This window comes from Bos grunniens, chromosome 2, assembly GCF_055505025.1.
Source record: "Bos grunniens cultivar Pamir isolate PY7600 chromosome 2, Bosgru_T2T1.0, whole genome shotgun sequence".
Classification (NCBI taxonomy): domain Eukaryota; kingdom Metazoa; phylum Chordata; class Mammalia; order Artiodactyla; family Bovidae; genus Bos; species Bos grunniens.
Genome location: NC_141166.1, coordinates 111,838,665 through 111,861,304, shown reverse-complemented (window position 1 = coordinate 111,861,304; position 22,640 = coordinate 111,838,665). Strand labels below are relative to the sequence as shown.

The window sequence follows — 22,640 nt, the reverse complement described above, 5'->3', positions numbered from 1 at the left end:
CCCTCAGGAAAGGTCTCTTGGTGCAGTCTCCCTGACAGTGTTTGAGGATGCTTTTTACTGCACACTACTTATCACAACATTTCACCTTTTCCAGAATGATAGTGAATAACCCATTGCACCATTTTTAAAAAATTGGTGGACTTAAATTAATCTAAGGCAGTAGTTCTCAAGTTTTTTGGTCACAGGACCCCTTGACACTCTGAAAAATTATAGAGGACCTCCAAGAGCTTTTGTTTATGTGGATCATGGTTATCCTTATTTACTGTATTAGAAATTAAACCTAAGAAAAATGTGAACATTTAAGTCATTTTAAAATAGCAATAATAAGCCTGTTACACATTAGCATGAATACCCTTTTTATTAAAAGTACCTATATTTTTCAAAAGAAAAAAATTAGAAGAGTAGCATGGTTTTATATTTTTGCAAATCTTAACGTATGGCTTAAAAGAAGATGATTAGATTCTTATATTTGCTTTTGCATTAAGTCTGTTATGATATGTTGTTCTGGTTGATATATATGAAGAAAATCTGATCTCACACAGATCTATAATTTTCTAGTTAAGAAAGGAGTGCTTGAATAGTCTATTCAGATAAGTGTGAAGAATCTCCCTTGATCCTATACTGATCCCAGTAAGTGGTAGTTTCTTAAATGTTAATTTCAATATAATATTTGAAATCATACCCATGCATTTTTTTAATACTCTGTTACATTAAAATCCATGGTCTACCTTGCACTTTGGATCTGCATGTTTTTGTGACATCATATGTTGGCCATCTGGAAAATACTGGTTCACTGTGTTGTGCAGGTCTTCCAAATGTTGACATGTTTCATTATACAATATCAAAAATACTTTATTCTCATAAGAACAGTGTTTTAAGTGTCAGTAAGCTCTTAAGCTCACAGTGGTGGACATAGGGTTTACAAAATTCTAATTTTTGCTTGAAAGTTTGAATTTTATCAGTGGCAACAAATGCTGTCCATTGTTTTCTTGACAGGTTACTTTGTTTCTGAGAAAATGCCAAAGTAAAAATGGTGTTCCATGAAAACAGTCTTTATTGCTTCATCAAGGATACGCTTAAGTAAAATTGGCCTTTTGGGTTTTTTTCTTCAAATGTATGGTTGGTGAAGAAGGCATGAAAGTGAAAGTGAAGTCGCTCAGTCGTGTCCGACTCTTTTCGACCCCATGAATTGTAGCCCACCAGGCTCCTCCATCCATGGGATTTTCCAGGCAAGAGTACTGGAGTGGGTTGCCATTTCTGTCTCCAGGGGATCTTCCCAACCCAGGGATGCCCTCCCCTAAAGTTTGGTGCTATTCCCTTGATTCTGACCAAGGTACTAGAAGTTTTATCTCATTGCCTATACACCATTAGTGCAAATGTCACCACAGTAAAAAGTGCAAATAACATGTTGATGGTATTATGAAAATATTTCTGACTTTTTGCAGACCCCCTTAAAGTGTCTTGGGAGTCCCTAGGGATCTGAGGACCACATTCTGAGAACCTCTGGTCTAAGATACCAGTCATAGTATCTTACCTGAGACTGGTTTAGAGATAGTCTGTGACCCAGTTCTGGCCAGTGAAATCTGAGAGCAAGTCTGTCTAAGAGCTTGTGAAAAAGTTTCTTCATTGCTAAAAAGAGACATAAGAAAGAGATGGTCCTTTTCTTCCTGTGGATATTGCCATGCCAGTGTGATGCCTGGAACCACTGCAACTATTTTGTAATTGACAAAGCCAACCAGCCTTAGAATGAAGGTGATGCTGTTTAGAGCAAGATGGAGAAATGAGATGAGCCTGGGTCCTTGATGATATTATAGAACTGAAGCCATACCTAGAACTTGCCGAACCTCTGGACTTACAGTTAATAGAGAGAATATTCTCTTATTATCTGAGCCAGTTTGAATAGTGTCTTCTGTTACTTGCAGTCAAAAGCATCCCCAGAAGGTATTAATATTTATTAGTGATGAACATTTTTAAGTGTCAAAAATTAACATTTTTAGTGACCATTTGCATTTCTTTTGTGAATACTTATTGATGGTATTAGCACATTTTCTACAGAGGTCATTTTTAATTATTTTCTAAACATTCCTTACATATTAATCATATTAACACATTGTAACATTTTATATTTATATCCACAAATGTCTTGCATAGTATGTTATTCTTATAAGCAATCAATTAGTCTTTTTTCTTTTACACTTTATGTTGGCTTTGGTGTCATGTTTAAAAGAGTCTTTTCTACCCTACTTTTTAGTAAGTATTCACATATATTTTTTCTAGGTCTATTAAAAAGTATTTTTACATTGAACACTCTAATTCATCTGGAATTGATTTTGGTATTGATGGAGTAAGGATATAACTTTATTTTTTCTAAATGTGTGGGTGTGTGTGTTAGTCACTCAGTTGTGTCTGACTTTTTGTGATCCCATGGACTGTAGCCCACCAGTCTCCTCTGTCCATGGGGTTTCCTAGGCAAGGATACTGAAGTAGGTAGCCATTTGCTTCTCCAAAGGATCTTCCTGATTCAGTCCCTTAGTCTCCTGAACTGCAAGCAGATTCTTTACCATCTGAGTCACCAGGGAAGCCCAGGTAGCCCCTTTTCTTAATGTACTTTTTTGAATAGTCCAACCTTAACCTACTGATTTGAAATACTAGCTTTATTAGAAATGGAATTCTTGTATATAGGGAGAGGGAAGCCTGGCGTTCTGCAGTCCGTGGGGTCTCAAAGAGTCAGATGTGACTTGGCAACTGAACAACAAATTCTGACTAATTTTTGGACTTTCTGTTCTCTTCCAGTGCTTTGACTGTGTATCCTGGCACTATAGACATGGCCAGGACATTTTGCTTTGTAGAGTTTTGTAATGTCTGAAAGGACAAGGACTCCTCCCATCCTCCCTAACCCTACCCCACTACAATCAACAACACTCATTTTCCCTCCAGTATTTTCCTGATTCTTCCTATGTGTCTGTTCTTCGAGATGAAGTTTAAATTGTTTGTTCAGGTTCCCCAAACATTTTTGGAACGTTGATTGGAATTACTTTAATTTTGACCAGAATTTACATTTTTCACAATATTGAGTATTCAGTTCCAAAACCCACTGTCTTCCTTTTAATTATCTTCCATGCCCCTCTGTAGAGTTGTATAACTTTCTTCTTATCAGTCCTGTACATTTCTGGATAAATTTATTCCTAGATATTTCATATTTTTTTGTTACAATCGGAAGAAGGATCTTTTCCCCTGTATATTTTGTTTTGATTATCAATTTTAAAAAACCCTAAATCTAGCTCAACATTTCCAGATAGTTTTGGCTTCTCAAAACAGAATAAACAGAAAGGATACTATCATTTGTGGTAGTATAGTGTGGACTATGTGATTTATGAGGTATGACTGTTGAAGACTGTTTAAGGGAACAGAACTTCCCAGAAACTATATGCTAATGAATATGATCCTTCCAAGCTGGTTATGGTGGAAATCTATACATTTATGACAACAAGAACAATTTACTCTAAAGACAACAAAGGATATATATTCTTTAAAAAAAAATTACCACCACTGAAAAGATGAAAAAGAATTAATTAGCTTGCTATGAGGACGTTATCTGAAAATAATGTTTCAAAGATATTTTACTGTTATTGGAATAAATAGTAATCTCTTAACATGATTTATTTGAAAGGACAACCTTTATTTTGATGTAGAGGTGTAATTTTTAGTTAAGCAACATAACTTTGTAGATATGCCTTATGTTATCAGGTGTCAAAGAGATGGTTGACAGGTTTTATGTGTTTGCTGTTGTCGTTGTTGTAAAAGAATCATTTAATCAGTTTTTCTGTATTAAATAAGATTCCGTTGCCCCAGGCATTATGGATTGGCAATGTTTCAGCTGTTTGGGAAAATGGAATTTGGAATTTGCCAGTTTCCTAAGATCATTTAAAATAAACAAATTTCTTTTCATCTACATTATGGATTTCAAAAGCATGTGTAGTCTAACCTAGTATCTTAATCATCAATTAAAATGCTTCTGTAGAAAATGTGATTCTGAGCTCATAACATCTGACTTGTAGATGGTCTAAGAAATAAGACCTTTTGTATATTGAAGATTACTGAGGTTTCTCTACATGTTGTGGTCCTTGAAAGTTAAGACCATAATTAACATTCTCAATTATTCTTAAGCAACTTGCTGTGGCATTATTATTCATGGGCTATTTGTTTTAATAATTCTTAAGTGTATTGTTTTTTTTGTTTTTTTGTTTTTTTGGCTGCACCCTGCTGGCATGTGGGATCTTACTTCTCTGACCAGGGATCAAACCCACACCCCCTGCATTGACAGCATGGAATCTTAATCATTGACCTGCCAGAGAAGTCCCTGTATTGATGTTTTTGTTTATATGTAATTTCTTGGAATAAGTTTATTATATGTTAAGTAAAGAATGCCTGTATTCTTTTTTTTTGCCTTTGGGTGGGTGAGGAGTCTGGCTCTAGGTTGGAATTGGATGTGTGATCTTTCAGACCTGACTGTAAGCAATTATAAGTCTTTTCCTGCAAGGCCTCATTGAAAGAATTGGTACATACCAGTGTGCACACCAGAATCAGTACACAACCAGTGCATTGCCATTTTCTGGAGGGATTTCAGTCAAGACCTCCTTCCCTCTGTCCCGGGACTCACCTCCTGTGTGTGGCCATTGTCTTACGTACATCTGCATTCTGATAAAGTTGATTCATATATGGGGACTCACGAAATGGATGTTGCTTCAGTGGCCTAGTTAAGGTCACGTTTCTAAACCTTAGTCAGCCAACACTTATAGGAAACACCTGTTGAGGAAACTTAACATACTCCAATCACAATCCTCCAACCTAATTTTAGCTTGCCGACAAAGGTCCCTCGAGTCAAAGCTATGGTTTTTCCAGTAGTCATGTATGGATGTGAGAGCTGGACTATAAAGAAAGCTGAAAGCCAAAGAATTGATGCTTTTGAACTGTAGTGTTGGAGAAGACTCTTGAGAGTCCCTTGGACAGCACGGAGATCAAACCAGTCAATCCTAAAAGAAATCAGTCCTGAATATTGTTTGGAAGGACTAATGCTGAAGCCGAATACTTTGGCCACCTGATTCAAAGAACGGATTCATTGGAAAAGACCCTGATGCTGGGCAAGGTTGAAGGCAGGAGGAGAAGGGGACGACAGAGGATGAGATGGTTGGATGGCATCACCAACTCGATGGACATGAGTTTGAGCAAGCTCCAGGAGTTGGTGATGGACAGGGAAGCCTGATGTGCTGCAGTCCATGGGGTCGCAAAGAGTCAGACACGGCTGAGTGAACTGAACTGAATTGAATTTTAGCTAGCTTGCTGTACACTAGAAAACAGGCCCTGCTAGCCTTATAACAAAATCCCTGACCTCCTGGGCAATCATGCCCTGTTTCCATATTGCCTCTTCTAACGTACTATAAAACCAGCCCTTCCCCAGAACAACTTGGGAAGAGTGCTCCACTGCTTGTGAGACACCGTACCCCCCAATCCATGTATGATTTTCCCTTGAAAAAAGACATCAATCTCATTACTGAATTGTTTTAGTTGTTTTCATTTGACAATTCCTAGACCAGATGCCTGCATTCAGAGGACTCCTTAGTGGGAGCCTCAGAGGAGACACTTTGGCTCTTTCCCTCTTCCTAACCCACCCCCTCACTGTCCATGGGCCCATAAAAAGGCATTAGTCTGTTTTTCAGGGGTCCTGGGCAGTGAGACAGTTTTTCCCATCGTGTTACATCCACTTGATCCTTCCCTAATGCCATTCCACTAGGAGAATGGAACACTGGGAAGGAAGCTAGGGCCTCTTTTTCCTCTTGCTTGCATTGTTATGGTAAGTAAAAGGCTTGATTGCTACTTTCCGTTGGTCTTTTTGTCCTAATGGATCACCTCAATACCTTGACTGCTTCACAGTGGGAAGTGGGAATGGTGTTCGTAATTCGTTAATTTGTTATTTTTTCTTTCCTTTTCAGGCTTTAAGGGTTGCCCATTAGAAATGTTTCTGGAATTCACTGAATAGTAATTTGACTTTACATTTGTGAAACACATTGTAGTTTTTACTGTTCTTTGTATAAACTTTGTGACTTAGGAATTGTCTCCATCTTACAAATGAGCCTTAGGCAAAGTATGTGACTTTCCCCAAAATCATAGTTAATGGATTCACTGGACCATAGTTTAAATTTGAGGCTTATTCTTTTCTCAGTTCAACACTTTCTACTCTACTACCCCACTTCCCTATGGCTAGCTTCCCTCATAGCTCAGTTGGTAAAGAATCTGCCTGGAATGCAGGAGACCTGGGGGTTCGATTCCTGGGTCGGGAAGCCCCTGGAGAAGGAACTGGCAACCCACTCCAGTATTCTTGCTTAGAGAATCCCAATAGACAGAGGAGGCTGGCAGGCTACAGTCCACGGGGTCGCAAGAGTCGGACACGACTTAGCGACTAAACCACCACCACCACCACCCCACTTCACTGGTAAATTAGTCTTTCACTTTCTTGGGAAGTTGGGGATACTTTAGGGCTGTGTAGTAAGCATAGTGGAAGACTTGACCCTCTAGTATTCATAAAGCTGTATGGAGATTGTAAGAAGAGCCAGACTAATGGTAGCAACAACAATATCAACTATTGAGCACTTACCATGCACCCAGCAGTGTGCTACATAAATGCTAGATACATCACCTCCTATGTTGTTATTTAGTTGCTAAGTCGTGTGCAACTCTTTCCCGACCCCATGGACTGTAGCCTGCCAGGCTCCTCTGTCCATGGGATTTCCCAGGCAAGAATACTGGAATGGGTTGCCATTTACTTTTCCAATTGATTAACCTCATATTTTGCAGTAAACTTATTAGTCACATGTTACTGAGGAAATTGAGGTTAACAAAATTAAGTATCCTGTCAGAGGTTATGTGGTAGTAAGTGTCAGAGCCTGGATTCAACTTAATCCAAACCCTTTTTCTCATCATCTGAAATTGTTTTCAAAGGAGAATTGAGGTGATTCTGCCCGACTTGGAGCATTTCTGTTGTTAAGGAGAAGTGGGAGAAGAATTTTCTGGAACAGAATCTTCTAATACTATATTACTCAGTGTTGAAAATACATAAACCTCCATTTAAAGGAAAAATATTCTCCCTGAGTTGAGGTCTTGCATAAATCTGGATATAAGTTCCTTGTGCAGAGCTCGTATTCAACTATAAAGTCAAAATAAGCACAGATACAACCACAAAGCCAATAAAATTCAAATTAGCAACATTTTAATGTGACTGCTGATGTTTTACAGAACTAAATTGCAGCTCTCATTATAAACAAGGTACTGACCACCACCACATAGGCTCTCTTGACTTCAGCCTGTCTGTACGGTGTGCGCTCTGTATCTTCTTAATTCCCTTACCACTTGTCTCAATTCTGAATACTGTAGAATCTTTTTACAGTGTGCCGTGTACTCAGATGCATCATTTCCATCTGTGTTGCTTGTTGCAACAAGATCATAAATGCACATATAGGCCCTGAAATCAAGTAGCTTTTACACATTTGCTTGTATTGATTTTATTTTTGGGTTATCATAATACACAATTAAAAAAATTGTCATAGCATCTTAGATGTGTCTAGTGGGGATTGATCTTGAGGAGCAAAGGATGGAGATTTGTTATAATGACCTGCTAAATATTAAAATGAGGTAGTGGATGGGAGTCTGTATTTCAGCTTTTTGTCCATGCTAAAAAGTTTTTTTTCCCCTAGGTGTTCATGACCTTGTGGTTCTCCCACACTATAAGAATCTCTCATTCAAAGCAATATTTCCATCTCCTCATTACAGTGTTACTGTTTTTGTTACTAGGTGATATCGGTTAACAGACTCAGAAGGCCTAATTACTAACCAGGACCTTCTGTCTGTCTTTGCTTCCCCTTGTTTCCCGTTCAACCCAGACTTCAGCCACATCTAGTCCTTCTTCCTCTCTCCTCTTTATTTTTAAATTTGCAGTCATTTTGGACTTACTTTATGGTCCTCAGTTATAATCTCCCTCAATTCCACATCCTAAATCACCACTGCTTTCTGTACTACCAGCTTAGACAGGCCATAATATAGGTAAAACTGAATATTTTCCCTCAGACCACCTGGTGGTAGAGGAAATCACAACTGCTGTATTATTTCGGTTACTTTTGGTTGGAGATAACAGAAAATTCAGACTGCCCTAAACAATTAAGGGAATATATTGGCTCAATAACTGAAAAAGCCAGATGTGGGACTGGCTTCAAATGAAACTTACTCTAACTAACAGTGGGACCTAACTTTTTTCAATTTTCCCAGTTTTCCTTCTTCAGAGTTGGCTTCATCCTAAATTTGTACCATGCCACCATCGTTAGGCCACATAGCTTCAAGATAGCTTTTGTTATCTACTGAATTGTGTCCCCTCCCCCCAAAATCAGATGTTGAAGATCCACACCCGCCATGTGACTCTATTTGGAGAAAGGGCCTTTACAGAGGAAATAAAAGTTGAGGTCATAAGGGTAGAGCCCTAATCCAGTAGAACCCTGTCCTTGTAAGAAGACTCGAGATATCTGAAATCTCTCCACAAGTGTGCAAAATGGAAGGCCATGTAAGGACACAGCAAAAAAACAGCAAGACACAGGATCGCACCAGAAATCAACCCTGATGCCACCTTGATCTTGGACTTCTAGCTTCTAGAACTGTGAGAAAGTGAATTTCTGTTGTTTAAACCAATCAGTCTGGTATTTTTTTAAGGCAGCCTGAGCTGACTAATACAGCTTTCAAGAGCTCCAGGGCTTCATGCTTCCTCTTTTATGTGTAATAGGTATGAGAAATCATCTTTGTCCCAAAAGCTCTAGAACTAGACCTAAAAGATGCACTCTGTTGGCCAGACTTAGTCTACATCTGAACCAGCCTCAATGCCCCCAAATTTGGAATGTACTGATTGGCTTAGTGTAGGTTGTGCAGTGCATCTCTGGCTTTGATAGGTCCACTGTGGCTTCTCTGCAAACTCATAGATCCAGGTCCGTGAGCTCTTGCCAAGTCCATGAGCTCTTGGAATTGGGGAGTGAGTACTCAGGAGGCAGACAATAAATCATCATAATTTGAGTGGAGACTTCATATGGCCCAGTTATGTTGCTGACATCCTTTACTCGAGTGTTGTTAGTTTCCTTTCTCTCTCTCTTTTTTTTTTTCCTGTTCCTTCTTTTCTCAAGTCCCATACCTTGTAGCCTCTTACTTTCACAGAGAAGAGAGCTTTGGGAAAGGGCACTCTTAACAATCTGCCTTTCCACTACAAACACCTGTTCTCACTCATCAGAAGATGAGAATGTGCTTGACACCTTACATGGGTAGCTTGTTTTCTGTGTACTTCCCCTCCCTGCCTCCCGCTTCTTGAAACTTGTTTGTTAGCAATTCATCTCTTTCCAGTATCTTCCAGTCTGTTTTATTTCAAACATTGGATAATTTTTCTCTCATCCTACTAAGATACTTGGGATTCTTTGTGTCTTAACAGATATTCTTCTATCTGCTTCTATTGTTTATTCAGGTTTTTAAAAACTTTTTACCTAATATCCTTCTTTGTCATAGGATCCCATTGAAGATACATTACATTTAGTCATCATGTCTCTTCAGACAGCTTGTGGCTCTGGCAGTTTCTCAGATTCAACTTGTTTTCGATGACCGTGACAGCTTGGGGGAATATGGTCAGGTATTTGGTACAGTGTTCCTCAATTGAGCTTTGTCTGATGTTTTTCTCAGATTAGATTGGAGGCAAAGTGCTGTTCTCATCATATAATGTGAAGAATGTGTGTGTGCTAAGTCATTTCAATCACGTCTGACTCTTTGAGACGCTATGGCCTGTAGCCTGCCAGGCTCCTTCCTCTGCCCATGGCATTCTTCAGGCAAGAATACTGAAGTGGGTTGCCATGCCCTTTCCCAGGGGATCTTCCCAACCCAGAGATCAAACTTCTGCATTGGCAGGCGGGTTCTTTCCCACTAGCGCCACCGGGGAAGCCCCATATGAAGAATATATATATATATATATATATATATCTATATACACACACACACTATCAACCTGACTTATTGTTGATGTTAACTTTGATCACCTGACTGAGGTCGTGGTTGTCAAGTTTCTCCACTGCAGAGTTATTCCCCCACATCCCACACTGCTTTTTAGAGGAGGTAACTATGCATAGCCCACATTTAAGGAATGAGGAGTTACGTTCCACCTCCTTGAGAGTGGAATGTCTACATCAATTATTTTGAAAGTCTTGGAAGGTTTTTCTCTTCTTCCCCATTTACTTATTCATTTATTCAACCATTTCTATCAATATGAACACACGGGTATTTATTTTAAACCTTGGGTTATAAGCCAAAATTATTTCGTTGCTCAAAAATATTTCAGCTTTGGCCGTTGGGAGCACCTTCAGGTGGCTTGTGTGTCCCTTTGACACATCCTTTTTGTTGTGGGTTGTTTTTTTGTTTGTGTTTGAGCATTTCATTACTTTCTGGCACCATGCTACAGGCTCATTTTATATATTCCCTGCCCCAATCCCAGCATCAGCTATTTTCTCCAAGGAGCTCTGATTCCTTTTATTAGAGAATGGTATTAGAAACCAAGATCTGGGTCCCTGGTGTGGTTGTTGCTTCAGAACTAGCAGAATAAGGAAATATATGTGCTAACCCATGTTTATACACAAATCTCCAAATAGTTCTGTATGTAACATCTGTATTTAGATTAACCTAAATATGAATTCATACTGATGACTCCCAATTCTAATTCATCTCCATGTGAATTATTCTAGTTTTCTCCCCTCACTTATCTGTAACCTTTCACTCCTGGTGAGAAACCTGGTTCCTACCATCTATTTCTTAATAGTTCAGTTCCAGTATATTTGTATTGTAGCTTCTTCATACTGCCCTTAGTGTAACAGGTTCAACTCATTTCCAGACTGACTTAGCATCTCTTTTCAAATTATTTTGATTCCCTAAATATGTAATACTGTTGCAGGAAGGGGGACCCCTTCCAGGGCCCGAAACTGGGCTCATGTCTAACACTCGGAAGTGAATTGTCTGAGGAGACACATGTGCTGACAAAGCAAGAGATTTTACCGGGAAAGGGCACCCCGGTGGAGAACAGTAGAGTCAGGGAACCCAGGAGAACTGCTCTGCCGCGTGGCTTGCAGTCTCGGGTTTTATGGTGATGGGATTAGTTTCCGGGTGGTCTTTGGTCAATCATTCTAATTCAGAGTCTTTCCTGGTGGTGCACGCATCACTCAGCCAAGAGGATGCTAGCGAGAGGGATTCTGGGAAGTGGACAGACACGCGATGTCTCCTTTTGACCTTTTCCAAACTCTTCCGGTTGGTGGTGGCTTATTAGTTCCGTATTCCTGATCAGGCTCTCCTGTCATAAAACAACTCATGCAAATGGATACTATGGTGCCTGGCCAGGGTGGGCGGTTTCAGTCAGTGTGCTTCCCCTAACAACTCCCCCCTGAGAGGCTTTATATTTAAGATATTTTTTGGGAATTGGGGCGGAAGTCTCTTTTTCCTGTAACTTTTTTCTGCTGTGTATGGGCGTAGGCCTGTCTAGCAGAGCAGAAGTCTTTCTCTACCTGATCTAAGTTGGGGTGTTCTACATTTGAAACCAGCTTTTACCCTTGTATTAACAGCAATTTAGTTTGAAGCTGTTGGCTCTTCTCAGAGATGAAATAGAAAGGGGCCAAACAGGAAACCTAACAGGATGCTCATCACTGGTCCCCAGAAAGAGGAGGCAACATTTGGGGTGAGGGCTGCAGGGTTTGTGATTTTTTTTTTTTTTTTGATTGGTTGGTGGTGAAGCAACAGAGCTATGTTCTAGGAATCTTGTGTTCAGTCTGAGGTTACCATCTTTCACGTGGGTGGGGGCTCTAGTTTTGTAGAACTCAAAGACATTGTTATGTATATTTTTTTGTGTAGGAACCAGGACCCTGTCTCAAGGCTGTACCACCATTTGATTGTTTTTCTTCTGTTTTTGTATCCCCTCTCTTCTTTGATTAGCAATTGTTTGAATCCACCCTTTGGAACTCAGGGAAGGTGAAGGAGGCTGAATGTAGTCTATATCTTATAGATAAGAAATGGAGAACACAGAACAGATCTCTACTCCAGAGCCCCACAGAGTCTTGTTCAGTTTTAATTTAGGGAACTAGGCAACTATGACTGTGATAACTTCCTGTCAAAATGGGGCATAGGACTGCCTCAGCTTGGAGAATAGACACTGAATTGGAAGTGTTTTTGAGTTCCAAATCGTAGATCTGAGCCTTGTATGATTAAAATCTCAATCTCTTGGTCTGCCATTTTGTTGTAACAGACCCAATTAGAAGTAGCTGGAGGAGGGATAACTGGAATTTTAATAGACAAAATAAATTTAATTTTTTTTTAGAAGAATAGGCCTGAAACCCAGTCTGGACCTGGCACTTCGGGGAGACTTGTAGCCAGGTAGCGAGTTACCTAGTTTTATAAAAAGGTTGTTCAAAAAAAAAAAAAGGTTGTTCAGTTCAGTTCAGTCGCTCAGTTGTGTCTGACTCTTTGCAACCCCATGAATTGTAGCACGCCAGGCCTCCCTGTCTATCATCAACTCCCAGAGTTCACCCAAACTCATGTGCGTCGAGTTGGTGATGCCATTCAGCCATCTCATCCTCTGTCGTCCCCTTCTCCTCCTGCCCCCAATCCCTCCCAGCATCAGAGTCTTTTCCAGTGAGTCAACTCTTCGCATGAGGTGGCCAAAGTACTGGAGTTTCAGCTTTAGAATCACTGCTTCCAAAGAACACCCAGGACTGATCTCCTTTAGAATAGGAAAAGGTTGTAGTTACTAGCTTTTAGCAGACATTGTTTTGAGAATGGTGGCATCTAAGCCTGACAAAACTCAGAAAACTCAAGTGTTTAGCAATATAACGTCTAATCTGAAATTACACCCATAGTGTCACCTAGTTATTTCTCAGGATGTCTGAACCATAGCTATTTTATTTTGACTTTTAATTTAAAATTTTTTTTAATAGCCAAAGCAGATGTCACCATTAATGACGTCAGTGTTTTTTTAGGTATGAGAAGATACAAGAATTGGAACTCGTAAAATCTTTTCCTGAAAAGATCTAACTATCTGAAGGCCTATTGTGCCAGTTTTTTCCAGAGCACAGAGTGCCTCATTTTTTATTTTTACCCTGAACTCTTTTTAGGGGCATTGAAAGTCACCAGTTGTAGTGGCCATGATTTAATCTTTGTAGATGTAGATGGAAAGTGTCAGTCTTTAGTTGGCAGAGCCCCCTTTTGTTCATAAACTTGACCATGATTTTGAGGGGGGCATTTTATGACCATTTTATCTCATGGTGTTGAGAATGTCCATCCTCAAGTTTGGCAGAGATTTTGTTGACAGGCCACTCAATGTGTTACTAGACTAGGCCATACAACAGTATCCAAAATTTTATGGACTACCTGTCTTATTAGCCTCTTGGTCCAGGAAAATATTCCTGCTTGTTGTTTTTTTTTCATATCTAGAGTTACACTGTTACCATTATTGATCTCATATGGGACTATATATTATTTTATTAGAGGCCTCAGACACACATTTGGCAGTGTAAGAAACAGCAATTTTGTAAAACAGGTGAAATATAAATAACATAGCCAGCAGTATTAGTAAAGTTACAAGTAAGACTTAAGAACTTTTATTAGATGTAGCCCAGTATATCTCAGCTCATCTGACTTAGTCTACTCTGTAGCATCTTTATCTTTCAGGGAAATTATATATTGGCACCACCATCTATAAGGCACATAGACCAGTTTTTTAGTGTTACTAGCTGGTAGGCTGCAGTCCATGGGGTCGCTGTGGGTTGGACACGTCTGAGCGACTTCACTTTCACTTTTCACTTTCCTGCATTGGAGAAGGAAATGGCAACCCACTCCAGTATTCTTTCCTGGAGAATCCCAGGGACGGGGGAGCCTGGTAGGCTGCCGTCTATGGGGTCGCACAGAGTTGGACACGACTGAAGTGACTTAGCAGCAGCAGCAGACTGATTATCTTTAGTATGATTTAATTGTTTTTAACACAGAGGAGATTTTAAACCTAAATTACCATAGCCTGGTGTTATCTATATAAATCCATCTCATAATTGTGGGAGATTTTTTTTCTTTTGTTGAAACTTTTTTTTGTTGTTTTCGTTGAGTGTGAGTAATAGATAAAAGCTCAAATTTATGGCCAGAGTCAGAGCAGGCATTATTAATTGGCCTGGTGAGGGGATCTCATCTAGTAATATCACAGTGACCTGAATATGACTATAATTGTTTTTTAAGTAAATTTTTTCAGGGCTAACCAGTTAGAGTCTTGTAGTAGAGAAATTTACCAAGGTAACCCAGAACTAGACACAGGTAATTGGCCACAAACCCAACAATTGGATTGATTTTTAAAACTAGCACAGGATCAGGCCTATGATAGAAAAGTATTTGATTTATACGTAAAGGTCTAAGCAGTCAAGAAAACATTATAAATGATCATATGAATCAGGTCCAGCATCTTGGGCAAGTTGTCTACCTCTGATGTTGTCGTCCTCTCATCCTGGTGTAGTGTAGTTTTTTCTGATAAAAAAGTCTTTCTATCCAGGTTGGAGACAGTCCCTTAAATTATGTCTTTTTTTAGTCCTGGTTGCAGGTCGTGAGGCATCTGATCTTTATCCAAAGATAGATTACTGAGATAAGCTTTAGAAATAAACTTAGGGTGTTCTTTAAGAATTTAATTAAATTTTACATTAATATTACATAACAGCAAAGAACTATCTAAGAAATGAGTCTTATTACATGCAGACCTCTATTAACAAACTGGGATTTAACATTTATTGAAACTTTTTTTTCTCTAAAATTATTTTTATTTTTATTAAATATAACCAAATTAAGGCTAGTTTGTTTGCAAAATAGGTCTGTTCTCACTAATTTTGATCTGATGGTTTATATAACCATAACTGATCATAGACTTTTTATTTTGTTGAAACATTTATAGAGTCTCAGACTGAACTTTTAAAATAAAACAGGGCTGGGAAACTCACACCAAAGGCTTATCAAAGATTTTGCCTAACAAATCTAAGTGAAATTTTTTTTTTTTTTTAAGGTCTTAAAAATTTCTTGAGATTTTTGTATCTGTTAGTGAGATAACCTTTTTAATTTATTTGATAAACTTACTGGAAACCTAAGAGTTTTTAATTTCTGGAGGAGTAAGAAAGAAAATATAATTGTTTTGTTTGTAATGTATAATTTTACCAAAGTATTGTCATAATTAGTTTGAGAGGAAGGTTTTTCCCACTCCTGGAAAACAGAAGATTTAAACCCGTAATTTTTTTAGACAGAAACCATAAAAGTTATAAGCATATTTGCTGGTTCATTCAGTCCTTTTGTTAACTTTTGTGAAGTCATCAGGTTTTTTGTTAGAATATCAGGACATATCAGAATGTTAAGAACTCCATATAATTTTTAGGATATCTGTATTAGTAATTTTACTATATATTATGAGAGGATTTATTACTCATTTGATAATCTTTTTTATGTAATTTAACCAACCAAATAAACACAGTTTAATATCTCTCTTTGGGATGTTTTAGGGGCCCTCTGAAGCACCCCAAAGTTAGCTAGAGGTCAAAGGAACTTCAAAAGAATTCGATTCGAAGTTTTATCGAAAAGATCAATTAAAAGCATTTAGAACATTTGGTCAGATTTAGTCAGTGTTGATGGGTATATCATTTAGCTTGTTGATATGTCACAATGGGCGTAAATACTAGGCTCAAGGTCTAGTGAAAGTCAGCTCTGCCATCTTGGACCTAGTTGGCACTAACCAGTTTTTTTATGGCTGTGTCATTTCTAATAAAAATTAGATCTGATCTGATCTAATTACTCTAAGACATGTCTATATTAGATAGACATGTCTATCTAATATTCAGTATCAGGTATTTAATACTGAATATTTTTTAGTTTACATGAATCTGGAATTTATTGTTTAATTGTTTAATTTAGAATTATTTGATTTGTAAGCGCTTACCTTTTTTTAAAGCCAATTAAATAGAGCTCCTTTACAAATTAACCTCAAAAATATTAACCAGAGATGAAGACATGCCAAGACATATTTAGACAGACACAGTGCAAGATCTAGCTTCATTTTTTTAAGTTTCAGATCAGATCAGATCAGTTGCTCAGTTGTGTCCGACTCTTTGCGACCCCATGAATCCCAGCACGCCAGGCCTCCCTGTCCATCACCAACTCCCAGAGTTCACTGAGACTCACGTCCATCGAGTCAGTGATGCCATCCAGCCATCTCATCCTCTGTCGTCCCCTTCTCCTCTTGCCCCCAATCCCTCCCAGCATCAGAGTCTTTTCCAATGAGTCAACACTTCGCATGAGGTGGCCAAAGTACTGGAGTTTCAGCTTTAGCATCATTCCTTCCAAAGAAATCCCAGGGCTGATCTCTTTCAGAATGGACTGGTTGGATCTCCTTGCAGTCCAAGGGACTCTGAAGAGTCTTCTCCAACACCACAGTTCAAAAGCATCAATTCTTCAGTGCTCAGCCTTCTTCACAGTCCAACTCTCACATCCATACATGACCACAGGAAAAACCATACCCTTGACTAGATGGACCTCTGTTGGCAAAGTAATGTCTCTGCTTTGGAATATGCTATCTAGGTTGGTCATAACTTTCCTCCCAAGGAGTAAGTGTCTTAATTTCATGGCTGCAGTCACCATCTGCAGTGATTTTGGAGCCCCCCAAAATAAAGTCTGACACTGTTTCCACTGTTTCTCCATCTATTTCCCATGAAGTGGTGGGACCGGATGCCATGATCTTAGTTTTCTGAATGTTGAGCTTTAAGCCAACTTTTTCACTCTCCTCTTTCACTTTCATCAAGAGGCTTTTTAGTTCCTCTTCACTTTCTGCCATAAGGGTGGTGTCATCTGCATATCTGAGGTTATTGATATTTTTCTTGGCAATCTTGATTCCAGCTTGTGTTTCTTCCAGTCCAGCGTTTCTCATGATGTACTCTGCATAGAAGTTAAATAAACAGGGTGACAATATACAGCCTTGACGAACTCCTTTTCCTATTTGGAACCAGTCTGTTGTTCCACGTCCAGTTCTAATTGTTGCTTCCTAACCTGCATACAAATTTCTCAAGAGGCAGATCAGGTGTTCTGGTATTCCCATCTCTTTCAGAATTTTCCACAGTTTATTTTGATCCACACAGTCAAAGGCTTTGGCATAGTCAATAAAGCAGAAATAGATGTTTTTCTGGAACTCTCTTGCTTTTTCGATGATCCAGTGGATGTTGGCAATTTGATCTCTGGTTCCTCTGCCTTTTCTAAAACCAGCTTCAACATCAGGAAGTTCCCGGTTTACATATTGCTGAAGCCTGGCTTGGAGAATTTTGAGCATTACTTTACTAGCGTGTGAGATGAGTGCAATTGTGCGGTAGTTTGAGCATTCTTTGGCATTGCCTTTCTTTGGGATTAGAATGAAAACTGACCTTTTCCAGTCCTGTGGCCACTGCTGAGTTTTCCAAATTTGCTGGCATATTGAGTGCAGCACTTTCACAGCATCATCTTTCAGGATTTGGAATAGCTCAACTGGAATTCCATCACTTCCACTAGCTTTGTTTGTAGTGATGCTTTCTAAGGCCCACTTGACTTCACATTCCAGGATGTCTGGCTCTCGGTCAGTGATCACACCATCGTGATTATCTGGGTCGTGAATATCTTTTTTGTACAGTTTTTCTGTGTATTCTTGCCATCTCTTCTTAATATCTTCTGCTTCTGTTAGGTCCATACCATTTCTGTCCTTTATCAAGCTCATCTTTGCATGAAATGTTCCTTTGGTATCTCTGATTTTTTTGAAGAGATCCCTAGTCTTTCCCATTCTGTTGTTTTCCTCTATTTCTTTGCATTGATCGCTGAAGAAGGCGTTCTTATCTCTTCTAGCTATTCTTTGGAACTCTGCATTCAGATGTTTATATCTTTCCTTTTCTCCTTTGCTTTTCGCTTCGCTTCTTTTCACAGCTATTTGTAAGGCCTCCCCAGACAGCCATTTTGCTTATTTGCATTTCTTTTCCATGGGGATGGTCTTGATCCCTGTCTCCTGTACAATGTCACGAACCTCATTCCATAGTTCATCAGGCACTCTGTCTATCAGATCTAGGCCCTTAAATCTATTTCTCACTTCCACTGTATAATCATAAGGGATTTGATTTAGGTCATACCTGAATGGTCTAGTGGTTTTCCCTACTTTCTTCAATTTAAGTCTGAATTTGGCAATAAGGAGTCATGGTCTGAGCCACAGTCAGCTCCCAGTCTTGTTTTTGCTGACTGTATAGAGCTTCTCCATCTTTGGCTGCAAAGAATATAATCAATCTGATTTTGGTGTTGACCATCTGGTGATGTCCATGTGTAGAGTCTTCTCTTGTGTTGTTGGAAGAGGGTGTTTGCTATGACCAGTGGATTTTCTTGGCAAACTCTATTAGTCTTTGCCCTGCTTCATTCTGTATTCCAAGGCCAAATTTGCCTGTTACTCCAGGTGTTTCTTGACTTCCTACTTTTGCATTCCAGTCCCCTGTAATGAAAAGGACATCTTCTTTGGGTGTTAGTTCTAAAAGGTCTTGTAGGTCTTCATAGAACCGTTCAACTTCAGCTTCTTCAGCATTACTGGTTGGGGCATAGACTTGGATTACTGTGATATTGAATGGTTTGCCTTGGAAACGAACAGAGATCATTCTGTCGTTTTTGAGACTGCATCCAAGCACTGCATTTTGGACTCTCTTGTTGACCGTGATGGCCACTCCATTTCTTCTGAGGATTCCTGACCGCAGTAGTAGATATAATGGTCATCTGAGTTAAATTCACCCATTCCAATCCATTTCAGTTCGCTGATTTCTAGAATGTCAACATTCACTCTTGCCATCTCTTGTTTGACCACTTCCAATTTGCCTTGATTCATGGACCTGACATTCCAGGTTCCTATGCAATATTGCTCTTTACAGCATCGGACCTTGCTTCTATCACCAGTGGCATCCACAGCTGGGTATTGTTTTTGCTTTGGCTCCATCCCTTCATTCTTTCTGGAGTTATTTCTCCACTGATCTCCAGTAGCATATTGGGCACCTGCTGACCTGGGGAGTTTCTCTTTCAGTATCCTATCATTTTGCCTTTTCATACTGTTCATGGGGTTCTCAACGCAAGAGTACTGAAGTGGTTTGCCATTCCCTTCTCCAGTGGACCACATTCTGTCAGATCTCTCCACCATGACCCGCCCGTCTTGGGTTGCCCCACAGGCATGGCTTAGTTTCATTGAGTTAGACAAGGCTGTGGTCCTAGTGTGATTAGATTGACTAGTTTTCTGTGAGTATGGTTTCAGTGTGTTTGCCCTCTGATGCCCTCTTGCAACACCTACCCTCTTACTTGGGTTTCTCTTACCTTGGGTGTGGGGTATCTCTTCACGGCTGCTCCAGCAAAGCTCAGCCATTGATCCTTACCTTGGATGAGGGGGTATCTCCTCACCGCCGCCCTTCCTGACCTTCAACGTGGGATAGCTCCTCTAGGCCCTCCTGCGCCCGCGCAGCCACGGCTCCTTGGATGTGGAGTTGGTCCTCCCGGCCACCACCCCGGCCTCGGTCGTGGGGTTGCTCCTCCCCACTGCCGCCCTTGGCCTTGGGCTTAGGGGCGTGGGGTAGCTCCTCCCAGCCACGGCTCCTGACCTCCGACGCGGGGTAACTCCTCTCGTCGCCACCCCTGACCTCGGATGCAGGTAACTCCTCTTGTTGCCGCCCCTGACCTCGGACGCTGGGTATCTCCTCTCAGACGCCCCCCCGACCTCGGACGCGGGGTAGTTCCTCTCGGCCGTTTCTGCGCCGTCACAGTCTGGTAGTCTCGGCCGCTGCCCCTGACCTTGGACGTGGGGTAACTCCTCTTGGCCGCTGCCCTTCGGGCATGGGGTCCTCCTGGCCCTTTTAAGTTTAGTCATGAATTAGTTATTACAATATAAAATTTACTAGTTTATTAAAAAAACAGTTGAAATAAATTTTTTAAAGTCTTTTTTTCCTTTTTCCTCAGTCTCAGGAGTTAAGAGATGGTCTAGATAAATGTTTCTGAGAGCCCTGGTCTCAAGGCACAGGGAAAGAAAATCAAGTTTTAACAAAATGGCGGCAGGTCTAAACCAAATGGTGACCAGACAAAGCAAAATGGCCATCAAAAATCACAACACAGAACACAGAGATAAAACACACACATACAAACCTGGCAGTCCTCATCAGACACTCCCTTAAATACAAGAATACAGTCTCTCAGAAAACCTCCTATAGAGACACAGAACTTCAGATCCAAGTACTAACAGAGTAAAGGAAAATATCTCGGGTCTTCAAAGATTTCAAAGGGAGGAAAGGAAGCCAGGTTGAAAGAAGAAGGGGGAGGAGGTGGGAGAGGGGGCCAAAGGGGTGGCCTTACAGACGTCTCCTGCCACCTGCAGATACCCAGGCATTATGGGACTTTACCCTGGGCCTCCAGAGAAGGGAGGACTGGAACTCGGCCCTACCAGAAATCAGACCAGACCAGAACCAGAATTTGAGTTATCTGCCAAGAGGAGGTGATCATTCTCCAATCCTCAGCTCAGGTTGAGGCCCTTTGACCAGATTCCTGCATCTAGGACCGAGGGACTAGAAAAACAGGGAAGGATAGGAAGGGTTAAGGAGAGGAAAGAGAGAGGTCAATAAAGTCTCTTGTTCCTTACTGGTCGGGGCACTCTGGCCAGTTGTCCACGTCAGGAGGAGACCACGGACAAAAGGGTCCCAGTTGCGGCCGCTGAGTCTGGTCCATTGGCAGGCAAGCTGGCCCCTGAGTACCCCGAGTGGTCAGGATGTCAGTCTCAGTGAAGACGAGTCCCCACCAGAGTCGCCATTTGTTGCAGGAAGGGGGACCCCTTCCAGGGCCCGAAACTGGGCTCTTGTCTAACACTCGGAAATGAATTGTCCAAGGAGACACATGTGCTGACAAAGCAAGAGATTTTATTAGGAAAGGGCACCCAGGTGGAGAGCAGTAGGGTCAGGGAACCCAGGAGAACTGCTGTGCCGCGTGGCTCACAGTCTCGGGTTATATGGTGATGGGATTAGTTTCCTGGTGGTCTTTGGCCAGTCATTCTAATTCATAGTCTTTTCCTGGTGGTGCACGCGTCGCTCAGCCAAGATGGATGCTAGCGAGAGGGATTCTGGGAAGTGGACAGACACGTGGTGTCTCCTTTTGACCTTTCCCAAACTCTTCCGGTTGGTGGTGGTTTATTAGTTCCATATTCCTGATCAGGATCTCCTGTCGTAAAACAACTCAGGCACATGGATACTATGGTGCCTGGCCAGGGTGGGCGGTTTCAATCAGTGTGCGTCCCCTAACAATACCACACATTTTCACACTTCTTTGTCTTTATTTCTGCTAGTTCCTCTGTCTGAGGTGCCCTGGCTTTTATCCTTATCTCCTTGGAATGTTGCCACTCACTCTCCTAGACCCAGTACAGATGTTGACTCCACCAAGAAGCGTTCCCTAACCGCAAGCAAGAGACTTAATCACTCATTCCTCTGTACTCTAATAGCACTTTATGCTCACCTCTGTTACACATGTAACAGGACTCCGTTTGCATCTTTCTTCTTCACATGTTAGTAGGATTCTTGAAGGCAGGAACCTAGTAGACTTGTCCCTGGATTTCTAATGGGTCCAGTAATGGAGATTATGTTTAGCTCCTCTTGGGTGATAATTACAGAAAACCTAATAGTGGCTAAAATATGTAAGGATTTATTTTTCTCATCTAGTAGGAAATCCAGAGGAAAGTCATAACTATCATTGGTTTCCCTGTTCAGTGATACCATCAAGAACCAGGCCCTTTCTCTCTCCTATACACAGCATCACTTTCTTTTCAGGAAAAAGGCAGAGTTGAGGGTGCCAGCAAGCTGCCCTTCAACTCCTTTCTCTTCTGTATGGAAGCAAAGACTTTTGCCATTTAACAGATTTCTGTCATCTAGAACAAAACTGCAAGAGAAGATGAGACGGTGAATTTTTAGGAAGGCTAATCTTTTCAGTAAGAAGAAGATGTAGGAATTAAGCTCCAGGTAATCACACGGATTTCCCTGGTGGCTTAGACGGTAAAGCGTCTGTCTACGATGCGGGAGACCCGGGTTCGATCCCTGGGTTGGGAAGATCCTTTGGAGAAGGAAATGGCACTCCAGTACTATTGCCTGGAAAATCCCATGGACAGAGGAGCCTGGTAGGCTACAGTCCATGGGGTCGCAAAGAGTCGGACACGACTGAGCGACTTCACGTACGTACGTAATCACAAGGCTACAAGGAAATCAGGGATCTGTTTCCTGTTGGATAAAAGGCCTGAGGGTGGAAGAAGACCAGGCTGAGAAAACTCTTGAAAACAAAAGGAGAAAAGGGGGTGATGCCAGTGGGAGCAACATCTAACTTTAATTGGTGGCAAGTGCAAGCATGCCTAATAAGGAATCTAACGTACTTTGTCCACCCACTCTATATCTATAGCATTCTGTATTGCTCCCTGGAAACTTGCAGCTTTTCTGTTTTCATGTAGAAGTTGTATCATTCTTGTGAATTTT

General features: G+C 40.7%; 1 protein-coding gene across 10 annotated transcripts in view; it reads left to right on the top strand.

Annotated features, from left to right (window-relative positions):
• Positions 1-22,640, top strand: part of METTL8 (methyltransferase 8, tRNA N3-cytidine) — a 171,161-nt gene that overhangs the window by 12,941 nt on the left and 135,580 nt on the right. Inside the window, exon 1 of one of the 10 annotated variants that reach the window (XM_086357951.1) lies at positions 8,589-8,698. The exons of the other annotated variants lie outside the window; for them this stretch is intronic. The gene's annotated coding sequence lies outside the window, so the exon portion shown is untranslated. Of the gene's footprint in view, positions 1-8,588; positions 8,699-22,640 lie in introns of those variants that run through there. 10 annotated transcript variants of the gene reach the window in all.